The sequence below is a fragment of the Thunnus albacares genome, chromosome 9 (genome assembly GCF_914725855.1).
Source record: "Thunnus albacares chromosome 9, fThuAlb1.1, whole genome shotgun sequence".
NCBI classification, from domain to species: Eukaryota; Metazoa; Chordata; class Actinopteri; order Scombriformes; family Scombridae; genus Thunnus; species Thunnus albacares.
Genome location: NC_058114.1, coordinates 15014677 through 15030338, shown reverse-complemented (window position 1 = coordinate 15030338; position 15662 = coordinate 15014677). Strand labels below are relative to the sequence as shown.

The window sequence follows — 15662 nt, the reverse complement described above, 5'->3', positions numbered from 1 at the left end:
AGATTGGGGTCATGGGTCATATTTCTTCCAATAATTGTGCCTCAAATGACAAATAGATCAAATCAAAGTATGTGATAACTTAAGCTCAGATACAGTGCTAAATGTTTTAGATTTCATGATATAACATCAAACACAATAAGCTTTGACCAAGACAATTCACATCAATAAAATGTGGTTTGAATCAAAAGATGAAAGCATAACAACTGATACTTTACTGCAAGTGCAGGACTCAGTGAAGAGTAGCTCTGACACCAGCACTGAGTATCCTACCAAACCCAATCAAGTATATCATGTTGTGTGAAAATTAAAGGAGAATATTTCACTTTGGCCACACTTTGGAACTCAAAACATAAAAACCTACTTATACTCCACTTCAGAGTACACTATATTCTAGTGAAACTATAGTGTGTCATTCATGATGGAGTTCTAGAAATGCTCAATCAAACCTGTCTATTGCTACTATGCAAAAACACTGCGTTTTTACTATGACTCATTCTTTTCCCCTGCCGTTTGTAGTTATGCAAAATAACCTGCTACGCTCTCGTAAAATTATAGTGTTAGTCATTTTCAGCCTTTCCTGGTTTCATTCTACAACATGTAGTTTTTGAGACGAATGTGCAGCAAGCACAGTACGATTTACGGAGTGAGGTTTATATTACTTCTGTGTGCCACCTGATTTACCATTTCTTTCCGGTCATTCCAAAGTCCATTAATTCCTGCCATAAACAGGAATGCACCACCTCCACCTGCAATTTCCTTTCTCATAATGGAGAATGTTTAAAAAGATGTTGGGCACATGGATAAAAGAAAGATAACAGTAATGGATTTGGTTGAAAATGATAGCAGTCAGCTGTTAACCTAATAAACTGTTGAGTATAAAAACGTGGCTGTGGTTTAATACTCTGTAGTTTATTCTGTGTTAGAAGTGACTGTAGTATAAATGGCTTGCCAATGACTTGTACTGGCATTAAAAATAAAACAGCAGCAGCAGCATTTTACAAGAGACTGTTGACAGTGTCTCATAAAATATAATATTGGTATTTTTCTGTTGGATACCTGAAAGATGCTGTGGTTGGTTTATTTGTGGGACAAGCTTGTAAAAATCTGCCATTTAACCTCACAGAATCTCCATTTTGTCCCACAGCAAGATGGAGCATCGGGTTGAATAACAGTAAGCTTATTCTCCTGCTGCACTCGCACCACATCCTACACGCTGGCTACTGAATTATTCAACTGTTTGTACCTGTGAGGCAAGCAGGCCCTGTTAAGGGCTGCCCCGGTATGATCTATAATTAAATATAATGCAACATGAAAGTGCATAAGACATGAGACTAGGGTTTGGACAAGTCACTCAGACTTCCTCCTTGTTATCCATTTTGTGTTGGTTCACATGCTGACTGCAGCTGTTTTAGTTTGAGTATTTATTTTACAAGCTTTTTCAGCCTTGTGCAGACTATTTTTTTTCCTTTGCTTGGCTACTCTCTGAGTCAGTGGTCTTGAATGTTTGCTATCAGCAGTTGACATTTGGAGGGCAATAAGATCATGTCATGTTTGATTATGCTATTATTGTCTTGCTGCTCTCTAAGTACACAGTATTACATCCAATAGGGCCCCTGTCTCTTGCAGTATGTTTGTTTTGTTCCCCCCAACAGCTCAATCAGCCTTTCAAAGCTTACACTTTGAAATAATCCTGCTGTGCATTTAGATATATGACCATAACAAAACCGTTTACAGGCTCTCTAAATTGACCATTTGGGATACATAAAACCCAGTATCCGTCCATGGTTCCTAGTAAGCATCCAAGTCTGAAGGTAGACTCAAACAGTTACCTCAACCACAACCGCACAGAAATTAACAGGCTTGCCAAAGTGTAGGACAAAGGACATGTTTTCAGATTTGCTTTGAATCAACGTTAAGGGCATCTTTGTCTTAGAGGAGAAGATGAGTAGAAGAATGTTGCTTAGCCAAATCTAACAGCAATAGACATTTGCTACATGTGGAAATCTCAGTGACAGTTTGAGGCCTTAACCTTGCATACACACACACACACACACACACACATGCACACACCACAGTGGGATCCTCGCATCTGTCCAAATGTGAACGGTAATATCTCCACCTTGCAGGCGGCTGCGGGGAGGGAAGGCTTAGCGGCTCGCTCACTTTCTTCCTTCACTGGCTGTGAAGTGGAGTCTGAGGTGTCAGGAGTTTTTTTCCATCCCCCTCTCTCTCACTGGCTCTCTCTCTCTCTCTCTTACTCTTTCTTTTCACAGCAAATACGTCTCTATAGTCATAGAGTCTGTGCTTTACAGGGAACACTGTGAGCGCCTGATAAGAAGCTGAAAGCAGATATATACATCCTGGAGTGAGCTGCAGATACACAGACAGGGAGACAGTAAACAGATCACATACATTATGTTTCTAGGATTTAAATGTGGCATATGATACAGAGGTGTTAGCATAGGGTGGTTGTAAAAGGCTGCCTAACTTTCGTCTTTGTACCTTAAAGCACGTTGAAAGGATTCCTTAGGATACATTTTAGCAAAAAACAAAAAACATAATGCCACGTCTAATTTTTCTCCCAGTCAAATTGAACTGACCTTCTATCACTGTTGAGCCAAAAAAAAAATTATAAAAATAATTCCCGTCAACAGGCAATATAAACAGAGTGAGTGTTTATTCCTTCCAGCCATGTGCTGGGAGTATTTAGAGAGTTGCACCCCCCAGACAAGCTTTTACCTCTTCCCCTTTATAAAGACCCAGCAATTACTCTGGTTTGCTGACACCCTGAATACCAATACAACAATGCCTCTTCTCTCCCTGCAAGATCCCCCCCACACACACACATCTTACTACCACCCTCCCCACCCAAACACCCCCCCCTCACTCCCCTTATTCCCCTCCTCAAGTACAAAGTTGCCCATGGTTGCCATGGCTACAACAGGAGTTCATAAATCCAAGCGCAGAGGGACTCTTCAACTCTTGAAAATGATCAGGAGGATTTTTTTGGAAGGGGGGGGAGATAGAGTGAGTGAGGATGGGAGGAAGCATGTCCCTCTCCTCCACCATGTGTCCCGCTGAAGCAGATGGTGCTGTGTGGCTCCGCCATGCCACCACGGTCGCCTTCTGAGCGCTGCTGCCATAAGGAGGCAGGTTAGTAGGAGATTTGGGTTGACAGTGTTTGGCAAGGGCTACAAAGGGAAGATGTAGGGAGGGAGAAAGCGCTCGGTGCCTTGGGATGACACAAAGGTAAGCTGTTGTTATGTTTCTGTCTCTGTGATTTAGTGCCCATGTGGTGCAAGAAGTGGAAAGCAAATGTAGATTTCAGGTTCAGGGCTTCAGCGCAATGCCGTGCCATTCCACGCTGTGCATTTTAGTTTCAGTGATAACCCACTTCAACAGTTATGTCATTCTGTGATCAAAGACTGTGTCCACAGTTTACTTTGTACTTTATTTTCCCATCAGCCAAAACATGCATCTTAATAAGTGTCTGTGCCCAACTCTTCAACTTGAGTTAAATTTAGTGTCTGGTGCAATGAACATCAATAAATGACCATCACAATAATTTTGAAACACAAATACAGTATAAAAAAACATTTTCTAAGACAAGCATGATATTCTACTGTATACTGTGCGCAGATGGATCACATTTGATCAGCTGAATTGCTTTATAGCACAGGAAATTTGGTTTGTGGCTCAAAACCCAAACATAAACTCAACTATTTCCATTTCCGCTGTTCTAACACTATAATTTCACTGTGTATTTACAGTAATATTTAAAACTACTTTACCCTTTTAGTATATTTTGTTTTGCCCATATCAAAGTTTGTTTTCTGTTTTCATTCTACTTCTTGATCATCAAAGAAAAGGCAAGAGGCAGTAAGGACTGGCAACATCCCCTTTGTGACGTTTGGGAAATGTTTTCTTAATTCTGAAGAGTGCAAAATGTTACTGTATGAGTAGTAACTAAAAACTCTGGTCAAGATGTTATCAACAGGTGATTTAATATTCTTGATTCTACTGCATGCATATGTGATGCTGTGAAAAACATTTTATTTTTAAATGTTTGTGTAATTATGCCTTTTAGTTTTGTATTGTGAGCATTGCCACTCTGCCTGTTCTTAAACAAATTTCCTTTTGGGAACTAATAAATGTATGATGTATTTTATTCTTTTGCCATCAATCAGCCATAAATCATAATTTGAGACTGACTGACCAATCACATCCATGCTGACATCCTGTGCCAGGAGATGACAGGCAACCCTCGGTGAGAACATTGTGTTCCGGCCTAAGCATGGGTGGGTGGAGACGTGGGTGGGTTAGAAGGGGGATACAGGGTGGAGGGATGGCAGGTTTGAGTTGGGGGGGGTGTATGGGGTCATCTGCCTGAATACCCCTGCACACATCCTGACATGCTGCCTCTGTAGGTCTCCCTCCCGCTCCCTGTCATGTGCAAAACACTCATGCACACATTAGCCTCCCACATGCATTAAACCCATCTGCAGTCTGTGCCTTCTGCACGCACACACACATGCTAACAGTATAATCACTCTCAAACACACACAACTGTAGCCTTTGATGCACAGCTTAACATTAGCACACATATACACTGGCTTTCCAGCACACTCTATGCACTGTATGCACCAATACACACTTAAACATACACTTAAATGCACACACAGACAAACCAGCCCCTCTCAGTCCATGGCCTGGAAGAATGGAGGCAGTGTGCAGCGAGGCAGCCAGCAGACAAGGGCAGGGCCAGGGTTTTGCACGGGCATGTGTGTGTAAGAGTGTGTGTGTATTGGGGGTGCAGAGGGCTTGGAAATGTGGGTAGGTTTTGGGAAGGACCCTGGCCTATACGTCTGCATAAATGCATTTAAGTAAATAGACAGAGTCACAAATAGAATCTGAGACATTCTAGGAGTCATATTATGACAAACTGGGAGATCTGTGGTTGCATCTACAAAGCCCTACAAGGATGTGAGAGTTTATCCTTACAGGCCAGTTTAGTAATAAATTATTGAAATCATGGATGTTTCCATACTAAATTTAGAAGCTTGTCTAAAAGCAGCACTCAAAGGATTTGAGCATAAAACTGCCTTTAAAGAAATACTGAATGCAAAAATAAAATTTCTGTCATTGTCTGTTCACCTACTTGTCAGCTGAACACAGCAAGTTAATACCCATAGGTCTATATAAGCCTTGGAGAAAATATAGAAATGCATAAATGTTGGATTTCTGGGCCCACACTTCAAGTTTGTTTGTATAAAGATCTGCACAATACAACTTTGGAAAATTCGATTAGCACTGTATGCTTCTTTGGTTGCTATAAAAAGATGAACCTGTTAATTGTAGAGGGAAAATGCTATGAGACTATATGTTCTGTAATCCTACAAATTTAACCAGAGTGTATTATAAAATTAAATTTGTGGTGAACTTTGCCTTTAAAAATTCTTTTTAACCTTTTTGTAATTTTTGAAGGTAGTCTCGAGTCAGCCTCTTAGCCTGTCATAGTTTGCTTCTACTCTAATATTTAACTGTGATTAAGATTAAGACACTAAATCTGACTTCACTATGTCAGGTTTCCTCTTAACTTTTAAGCCATTTAGCTGACACTCTTATCCGAAGGGACTTATAGTGAGTGAGCAGGTAGGATGTTAATGTGTTGTGCTCAAGGACACTTCAGCAGGACACTCTGCTGTTGTTGCCTGGCACAGGACCCAAACATGATGACTCAGTAACAAATTGATCTCTCTAACCATTTTACATCTTTCTGCCATATTTATTATTTTAAACTCTATTAAAACTGTAATCAGTATAATGTAATGTAATGAAATGAGTTTTCTTCCTTCAAAGTAAACCTCAATGTACTGTAAATTTAGTTTGGTTCACCTTTAACAATTGATTTTGTTTTTGTCTTTTGTCATTTTATGCGTTTTTATGATTGAAGTTTTCATCACAAACTTTCAATATGTGGCCAGGCCATTGTATGGCCCAGGTTTGGTTTCAAAATTTTAGGTTACACTGACCCTTTAATATTCAACTCAAACCAGCTAAAAGTCCACAGATCCGTTATAATGATACATGTGACAATAAATGATGGACAGAGACAAGGAATTCACCCAAGATTACAAAATGTATTAGTCAATTCAAAAATTAAACAACTACTAACAATTAAAAAAGAAAGAAAGATATTAAAAACTGGAAATTTATGAAATCTAATTGATTAAAAAACTGTACAAAAATGCAAAAATCAATCAATCAATCAATTTTTATTTATATAGTGCTAAATCACAACAAAAGTCATCTCAGGGCACTTTTCACATAGAGCAGGTTAAGACTATACTCTTTAATTTACAGAGACCCAACAATTCCCCCATGAGCAAGCACTTGGCGACAGCGGTAAGAAAAAACTCCCCTTTAACGGGTAGAAACCTCAAGCAGAACCCGGCTCTTGGTGGGCGGCCATCTGCTTTGACTGGTTGGGTTGAGAGAGAGAAAGAAAGAGGGAAAGGGGGAGGGGAGGGACAGAAGAACAACAATCATAACAATAACAACAACAGCAGCAACAGCAACAGCCAGGGAAGGATGCCAACAGGACTGTGAAGGACCGCGAAGGCTCGGCCCCGAACCCAGGGTTTCCTGCGAGATGAGAAAGCACACAAAAAAACTCCGGGGAAGAAGCGAAGTTAGTGACATGCATTGATGTTACACGAATGCATACAGATGGAGAGGAGGAGGAGAAGAAGGAGAGGAGCTCAGTGCATCATGGGAAGTCCCCCAGCAGTCTAGGCTTATAGCAGCATAACTAAGGGCTGATCCAAGGTGAGCCTGGTCGGCCTTAACTATAAGCTTTATCAAAAAGGAAAGTTTTAAGCCTACTCTTAAACATAGAGAGGGTGTCTGCACCCCGGACTGAATCTGGAAGATGGTTCCACAAGAAAGGAGCCTGATAGCTGAAGGCTCTGCCTCCCATTCTACTTTTAAAGACTGTAGGAACCACCAGTAAGCCTGCATTCTGGGAGCGCAGTGTTCTAGTGGGATAATACGGTACTATGAGCTCTTCAAGATATGATGGTGCCTGACCATTAAGGGCTTTGTAAGTTAGGAGAAGGATTTTAAATTCTACTCTAGATTTTACAGGAAGCCAATGAAGCGAAGCTAAAATGGGAGAAATGTGATCTCTTTTTCTAGTTTTAGTCAGTACATGTGCAGCTGCATTCTGGACCAGCTGGAGAGTCTTTAGAGACTTGTTAGGGCAGCCTGATAATAAGGAATTGCAATAATCCAGCAAAGAAGTAACAAATGCATGGACTATATTTTCTGCATCGTTTTGGGACAGGATGTGCCTGATTTTTGCGATATTACGTAAGTGAAAAAAGGCAGTCTTTGAAATTTGATTTATGAGGGAGTTAAAGGACATATCTTGATAAGATAACTCCCAGATTCCTTATGGTGGTGCTGGAGGCCAGGGTAATGCCATCCAGAGTAGCTATATCATTAGATAATGTGTTTCTAAGGTGTTTAGGGCCAAGCACAATAACTTCAGTTTTATCTGAGTTTAGTAGTAGAAAATTGCAGGTCATCCAGGTCTTTATGTGCTTAAGGCATGCTTGGAGTTTGTTTAACTGATTGGTTTAATCAGGCTTCATTAATAAATATAATTGGGTATCATCTGCATAACAATGAAAATTTATGGAGTGTTTCCTAATAATATTACCTAAAGGAAGCATATACAAGGTGAATAGAATTGGTCCAAGTACAGAACCTTGCGGAACTCCATGTCTAACTTTTGCCTTCAAGGAGGATTCATCATTAACATGTACAAACTGAAATCGGTCTGATAAATATGACTTAAACCAGCTTAATGCAGTTCCTTTAATGCCAATTAAATGTTCCAGTCTCTGCAAAAGGATTTGATGGTCAACTGTGTCGAATGCAGCACTAAGATCTAACAGGACAAGTATAGAGACAAATCCGATTTGTCCGATGCTGTTAGGAGGTCATTTGTGACTTTCACCAGTGCTGTCTCTGTGCTATGATGCGCTCTAAATCCTGACTGAAAATCATCAAATAAACTATTGTTATGTAGAAAGTCACATAACTGATTAGAGACTGGAGAAAAACAGTCCAAATATATGTCAGGATTTACAGCTGTTTCTAAGGTGCCTGTGTTTGGGGAGAAATCGGTGCCCGTTGAAGGCAGGAGGTGGTTAATTTTGCCTCTAATAGTTAGAATTTTATCATTAAAGAAACTCATAAAGTCATTACTACTGAGAGCTATAGGAATACATGGATCAATAGAGTTATTACTCTTTATCAGCCTGGCCAAAGTGCTGAAAATGAACCTAGGGCTGTTTTTATTCTCTTCTATTAATGCTGAGTAATAGGCAGCACTGGCATTACAGAGGGCCTTCCTATATGTTTTAAGACTATCTTGCCAGACTAAGCGAGATTCTTCCACTTTGGTGGAACGCCAAATCCTTTCCAATTTTCGCGATGTTTGCTTTAATTTGCGGGTTTGGGAGTTATACCATGGAGCCAACCTCTTATGTTTTATTATCTTCCTTTTTAAGGGGGCGATGGAGTCAAGTGTTATTCGTAATGAGCCTGCAGCACTATCAACAAGATTATCAATTTGGGAGGGACTAAAGTTAACATAAGAGTCCTCTGTAGTATTGAGACATGGCATTGAATTCAGTACTGATGGAACTGCTTCCTTAAATTTATCTACAACACTATCAGATAGACATCTAGTGAAGACATTTTTGTCTAATGGTGTGTAATCCAGTAATAGGAATTCAAAAGTTATTAAAAAATGATTTGATAAAATAGGATTTTGTGGAAAAATTATTAAATGTTCAATTTCAACCCCATAAGTCAGAACAAGGTTGAGGGTGTGGTTAAGACAGTGAGTGGGATTATTTACACACTGAGAGCAGCCGATGGAGTCTAATAATGAGATAAACGCAGTACTGAGACTATCATTATCGACGTCCACATGAATATTAAAATCACCTACTACAATTACTTTATCTGTTCTAAGGACTAAGTTTGATTAAAACTCTGAGAATTCAGATAGGAATTCAGAGTACGGGCCAGGAGGACGGTACAGTATAACAAATAGAACTGGCTGTAAAGTTTTCCAGGTTGGGTGAGAGAGATTAAGAGCAAGGCTTTCGAATGAGTTATAATTAAATTTAGGTCTAGGGTTGATGATTAGGCCTGAGTTGAAAATGGCTGCAACTCCACCTTCTCGGCCAATGTCTCGAGGAATGTGAGTATTAATATGACTGGGGGGAGTCATTTAGGCTGACATATTCTTCATGACACAGTCAGGTTTCAGTAAGACAAAATAAATCAATATGATGATCTGAGATTAAATCGTTTACTAATACAGCTTTAGATGACAGAGATCTAATGTTCAAGAGTCCACATTTAATTCTCTTATTTTGTTGTACTATTGCAGTAGTGGTTTTAATTTTTACTAGATTTTTATGAATGACTCTTCTTTTGTTTACTTTGGATTTAATTGATTTAAGTGGTCGGGGGACAGACACAGTCTCTATGTGGTTTTGGGTGGGTAACTGCTCTAATGGAAGCGCAGAGAAGCGTGTAGGACTGCAGCTCTGCTTCCTGGTCTCAACTCTGGCTTGTCATGGTTTTGGTCTACTAATAAACTCAGCCATATTTCTAGATATGAGAGCAGCTCCATCCAAAGAGGGATGTATGCTGTCTCTCTTAATCAGACCAGGTCTTCCCCAGAAAGTCTGCCAATTATCTATGAAGCCCACATCGTTTGCTGGACACCACCTCGACAGCCAGCGGTTGAATGATGACATGCGGCTATACATGTCATCACTGGTCAGATTAGGCAGCGGTCCAGAGAAAATTACGGAGTCCCCAGCCACGCTGGCTTCCCGGCTGCTCGAGAACTACCGGGGGAGTAGGAGCTACGCTAGGTCGGCCCACACCGGATACTGGGGGCTGGCTAACTACATTAGCTACTGATTGTTTTTCCATAGTGCGGAGCCACGCTTCAAATTCACTGAGCCTTGCCTCCAGCACTGCAAATAAACTACACTTATTACACGTACCATTATCACTAAAGGAGGCAGAGGAATAACTAAACATTTGACACACCGAGCAAGAGAGAGCAGGAGAACGAGAGAGAGAGAGAGAAGCCATCGCTAACTGCTTAGTTTAAGTTAGCTGCTAATGTTAGCTACAGAGCTAAAATAACTAACAACTGTGCAATTGGTGAGAAAAGTCACTAAAAGGGAAAGTGCTGAGAGTGCTTGTGTAGACCTAGCAAAAGTTTAAATATACAGCAGGTATTAATCTATAGTAATATGAAATATAGCAAAATCAACTGAGTTGAGCGCAGCAACAATGCTATCAGTAAACACAGTCAGCAACCAGAAATGACACAATACACTTACAGTAGCATGTCAGCACATCAGTGTGTGGCAATGGCTGTGATTGCCCACATAATAATTTAAGATGCACTTTAAAATAAGAAAAGGAGAGTGCTAAAGGATGATTGGCCCTATGTAGCCCAGGAGGGACATTACTAGCTACATTCTTCCCTGGGGTTCTTAAATTGGCAGCCCGAAAATTTACTTAGACCAGGGTCTGATGAGAGCTAGGGTGGAACTACTAGAGCCAAGTGTCTGGGAATTTGTAGCCTCAGTTGCTCTACTCCTTACTGTCACTGGCAAATGTGGGGATTAGAGTGTTTACCGGCTGTGTCATGGGTAGACTTTCTTACCACCTTAGGACAGGGGGCTGTGTAGGAACTGGTACAAGTCGAAGCCTCAGGTGAAGCCGCCATAGATATTGCAGAGTGAAGCACTGGGTCCACTTCAGGTGGGGTCTGTACTCTGACAGGCCGGGGGTCCTGTGGTCTAGTCACACATCTGACCACCACGCACGGATCACACTCCTCAGTGTCAGGGCTTGTCATAGCTGGTTTAGGCCTAGCCACAGGAACAGGATGACCAGCAGGAACCTGTTTTGTTTTCTCTTGTTCTTTTTGTTGCTATCTGTTTTAATGTTAAGCACTTTGTGCTGCATTGTATGCATGAATTGTGCTATATAAATAAAGTTTATTTTTTATTATTATTATCATTATTATTATTGTTATTATTTTATTATTATCATGTACAGGTCTGAATATGGGACAATGAACATGACTTACCTCTGTCGGCCTATGTTGTGAGGCAACAGCATACACTGTACCTCCTTGCTCGGGAGGTTTCACCACCTGGAAAAGTTTGGGGGCCCAGACATCCTGGATTTTATTCCTTCCTCTATGGAATAGTCCTGAAGATAGACATGTTGTCCTGCTGGTAACACCTCCTTCTGGGCCTGTTGGTCTGCTCTCTCCTTCCGCTGGACTGCAACCTGCTTCATCCTTTCCAAGGCATTCTCCACTGCCACCTGCAGTCATTGCTGATGCTCCCCGACCCAGTCACAGGCTTCACCTGCAGTTGGCTCTTCTACATGACCTAGCAGCAAGAAGGGGGACTGAACTGTAGTTTGGTGGGGCATGGTAATGTACCTGAACAAAACCGTCAAGACAATACGTCTATAATAGTTTGCAAACCCAAGAAAAGACCTTAGTTCTGACACAGTACCTGGATTTGCCCAGTCAGCCACAGCAGTAATCTTCTTCGGGTCTGTAGAGACATCTGCAGCAGAAACTACATGCCCCAAGCATGATACCTGTTGTTGTAAGAAATGGCACTTCTCAAGCTTGGCCTTTAATCCCTCCTTTCGGAAGCAGCCCAAAACTAAGTCCAGGCAACTAAGGTGCTCATTCTCTGTGAAGGAAAAACAACAACATCATTGAGATAGAGCAGCAGGGAATGGTAGTGTTGGTCACCAAACATCCACTCCATCAGTCACTGAAATGTACTGGGAGCATTGCATAAGCCAAACAACATCCTTTGAAACTCAAATAGGGCAAAGGGGGTGCAAAAAACTGTTTTCATCTTGTCCTGTTCTGTGACTGGGACCTAATGGTAACTGCTGGCCAAATCAATTGTGGAGAACCACTGAGCTCCTGACAGGGCATCTGAGGACTCCTCAGCCCTTAGGAAGGGAAAGGCATCCTTTCATGTTTTGCCATTTAACAGTCTGTAGTCCACGCAAAGACTCGGGCTACCATCCTTTTTCCTCACCAGGACAATAGGAGAGGACAGCTTTCACATATAACCTGGCTGTCTAACAATTGACATATGTGGGCCCTAACTTCGTCATAGTTAGAAGGGGGAATTGGCTTGTATCTCTGCCCAAGTAAAGGGATGTCATGTGTCACAAGGTTAGTGCAACCAAGGTCCAGTTCAGAAGCTGCAAATACAGTCTCACATTCCAGGAGCATGGATCTAACCTTTCTTTGGTCTGGCTTAGAAAGGGCAGATAAATTGAAAGACTCAATTTGCTCTCTTACTGGGCTGACCTGGCTTCTTGAGAAGGAAGTGTGGCTGTAACCCAACCTGACTTGCGCTCTAAAGTAGAGACTTCCTCTGGCAAACTTACGATCTGAGCCTGACTCAAAAGCCCTATGGGGTGGTGGAGATGTAAAAGGGCATCTGTCTCACCCACATTTACCATGACCATCGCTGGGAAGATTAGCACACACTCAGTGAGGGACCGACCATCGTCAAGGGGCTTAATCAATGCATTACCTGAGAGCTCATCATAGCGAGAAGAACATGTAGCTATACCCACTTACCCACAGGTATGGCAATGGAATGCCTACCTCTCACCTGGGCCAATCCTGTCTTGGCCTGAGTTGCATGAGACTGAGCATGGTGGCAATGCTGTAACGCCTGCTGCCACAAAGGAGGGGCCTGCTGCACTATGGGGAGGTCAAAGAGGCTAAGGCCATGTTGACTAAATAACTGGTGATAGCTCTACCTAATTATGTTCATGCCCAAGACACCAGGAGCGCCTTAGGGGGCATTTTGGCCTGGAGGGTCTTTGACGACCAGAATACCTCGCTGTGGTACAGCCTTGCCGAAAACTTTAATATCCAGCTCTACATACCCCACATAGGGAATTTCCAGCCCATTTGCAGCACACAGCTGAAGCCAGCAGCAGGACCTAGGGGCAGTCCGGAAATGCTGGAGGTAGAAACTTTCAACAATGGTTGTAGCCACAGACCCTGTATCTAGAAGCAGTTTAACAGGTACATCTCCTACACTAACATTTACCTTAGGGCAAGGTGCTACCAGATTAGGGGCAATGGTCTGAGCAGCTGGTCCCTGTACATCTGAAATGCTGTCCTCCCCTCCTGATGTTTGGCTCCTCACATCAGGGGGAAGAGGTTTCCCAAATCCTGAGCAGCAGAGGTTGCTGCTGCGGGATGTGAGGCCCTGGGCTGCTGAACCTGTGAATTAACACATTCATAATGGCACTCCCTGGCATAGTGACCTGGTTTTTGACAACACCTACATATAACAGTGTTTGGGCATATTGATTTAGCAGGGGGCCTGGAGGCTGCGTGTAGCACTAATGGACCCTGTGTCAATTGATTAAGCTGCTTTTGTTGTTTCTGTAACATGTGCTCTAACTTTGCAATTTCTGTGCTACCAGAACTAGTAGATGCCCTACCCTCAGAACACTGCATGGCACTAAAGGAAGGCACTGAATAACTCCTACCCCTAGGCAGGTCATCCCTCCCACTCCCAGCGAATGGCCTCTGCTCTCACGTCTAGGAGAGTGTAATCAGGATGTTGCAGCACTACTCCCTTTAACTCTCTGTGAAGATTAGAGTCAAGAACATGTTCAACAAACTGATCTCTAAGAAGGGTGGGGGCACTGTGCATTCCTCGTGGGGCACAACATTCAACCTTTTCCATGAGACAGCATAATGCATGTGAAAAATCTTGAAGTGATTCTCCTTCCTGCTGTTTCCTAGAAAAAAAAACTCTGCTGCAAAGAGATATAAGATTTAGAACAACCATACAAATCTTGAAGAATGGTTAAAATTTTCTTGGGTCCTCTGTCTCTGCTCTAGGCCGGTACCTTATCTCATTTTTGGCTTCCCCCCACAGATGATCATGTACAAAATAAGCTTGATCAAGAAGTCTCAGCTGTCTGGTTCTCAGAGTGGCCCTCATCTCTTCAACCCAATGCTCCACTGGAATCCCAGAAGTGGACATGTTCATTCCCTCAGAATATAAAGCAATCATTCAACAGGGAAAGGATAATTGGGAGCAGAGTATTGAGGGCCAAGTGGGGTGAATTGACTACTCCTCGCTCCTGCAGTAGCTTTTCCTTTTCAGCCTGCAGCTGCTGGACCAAGTCTTTCAATTCTTAGAGCTCTCTGGCCATGGCTGAAATGAGGAGGAGTCAGTAAAGGCACAGTCAATGGAAGCACTTCAACCTAGTTGGAGTACCCAAGACAGGGTGGCACTGGTGCTCAGCAGGTCCCTCAATGTGCACACTGCTGATTTGTTTAAACCAAACAAAAACAAACAAACAAAACAACAACTCTGAACTAAAGAAGAAAAAAACAATCCTTGTCTCATAAGCCCACCTACACCATCACTGTATCCTGCCAACTACACCAGAATGTGGCAGGGCCATGGCAAGGCCCAGATTTGGTTTTAAAATTACAGGCTACACTGACCATTTAATACTCAACCCAAACCAGCTAAGAGCCTACAGATCCATTATAATGATACATGTGACAGTAAATGATGGATGGAGACAAGGAACACCCCCAAGATCACAAAATTTATTATCCGCCTCAACAATTTAACAGCTACTAACAATTAAACAAGATATTAAAAACAGGACATTTATTAAATCTAATCTATTTAAAAACTGTACAAAAAAGCAAAAATACTTAAAGATGCAAATTACAATAAGAAAAGGGGAGTGCTAAAGGATGATCGGCTGTAGCCGCAGACAGTGAAAGGAGAAAAGTTATACTGGGACAGAGTACTCACCATGCTGCCGTGCTCTACACACATACACACACTGAGTAAAGCAAAACAATAAGGGAAAGAATGTGAATTGTGAAGGAAGTGCAAAAATTACCAACAAACATACGATTATAGGGGTGTGATTATGTGAAGCACAAGTGAGGAACTCTATCACCGAATCCCTCATCGTCTTGACGGCCACACCTCCCACCACTCCTGTAGCACTCACACAGACACAGAAAACACGTGTTAAACTCACAATATTAGTGCTGTGTGGCAGCACACTATGTTATTAACTTCTTGGGGGGAAGCAGTGAGCGCCACAAAGGGCTGGAAGAATGTAACAAAGAAAAATAACATTAACAGAGACCACCTATTGAAACTAAAGGCTAAATAATGCAACAAAAACAGACAGCAGTGGCAGTCAGTGTCTCTCCTGCCAGATTATTGCGCAATACCCATACAGAAGGGTCAACATGTGGAAGCTGAAGTCGCTATGGAGCGGTACCAGAGCATCGCACGTAACAGTCACAACATGTGGCACCAGGGATCAGAGAGGAAAAGAAGCATACCAGGGCTCATCGATACGGCTTATTTATTAAACCAAGCAAATTGGAAACACGGAAGGAGGAGGTGCTAAGGCCTGTCAAGCCCTACGGTAGTCCAGGAGGGACATTACTGGCTACAAATACATCAACCAGACTGTCACTGAATTCTTTT

The 15662-nt window shown here is 42.1% G+C and overlaps 1 long non-coding RNA gene across 4 annotated transcripts; it reads right to left on the bottom strand.

Annotated features, from left to right (window-relative positions):
• Positions 1-10145: 10145 nt before the first annotated feature.
• On the bottom strand, positions 10146-15337 carry LOC122989137. 4 transcript variants are annotated; one of them, XR_006404951.1, is made up of 5 exons: positions 13672-15337; positions 13224-13399; positions 11643-11828; positions 11204-11513; positions 10146-10982 (listed from the first exon to the last, which is right to left on the bottom strand). It is a non-coding gene; the product is annotated as an uncharacterized LOC122989137 (long non-coding RNA). The 4 variants fall into 4 exon arrangements; XR_006404952.1 differs by having other exon boundaries at positions 13224-13944; positions 14038-15337; XR_006404953.1 differs by having other exon boundaries at positions 10146-11048; positions 13224-15337.
• Between the last annotated feature and the right edge of the window lie 325 nt (positions 15338-15662).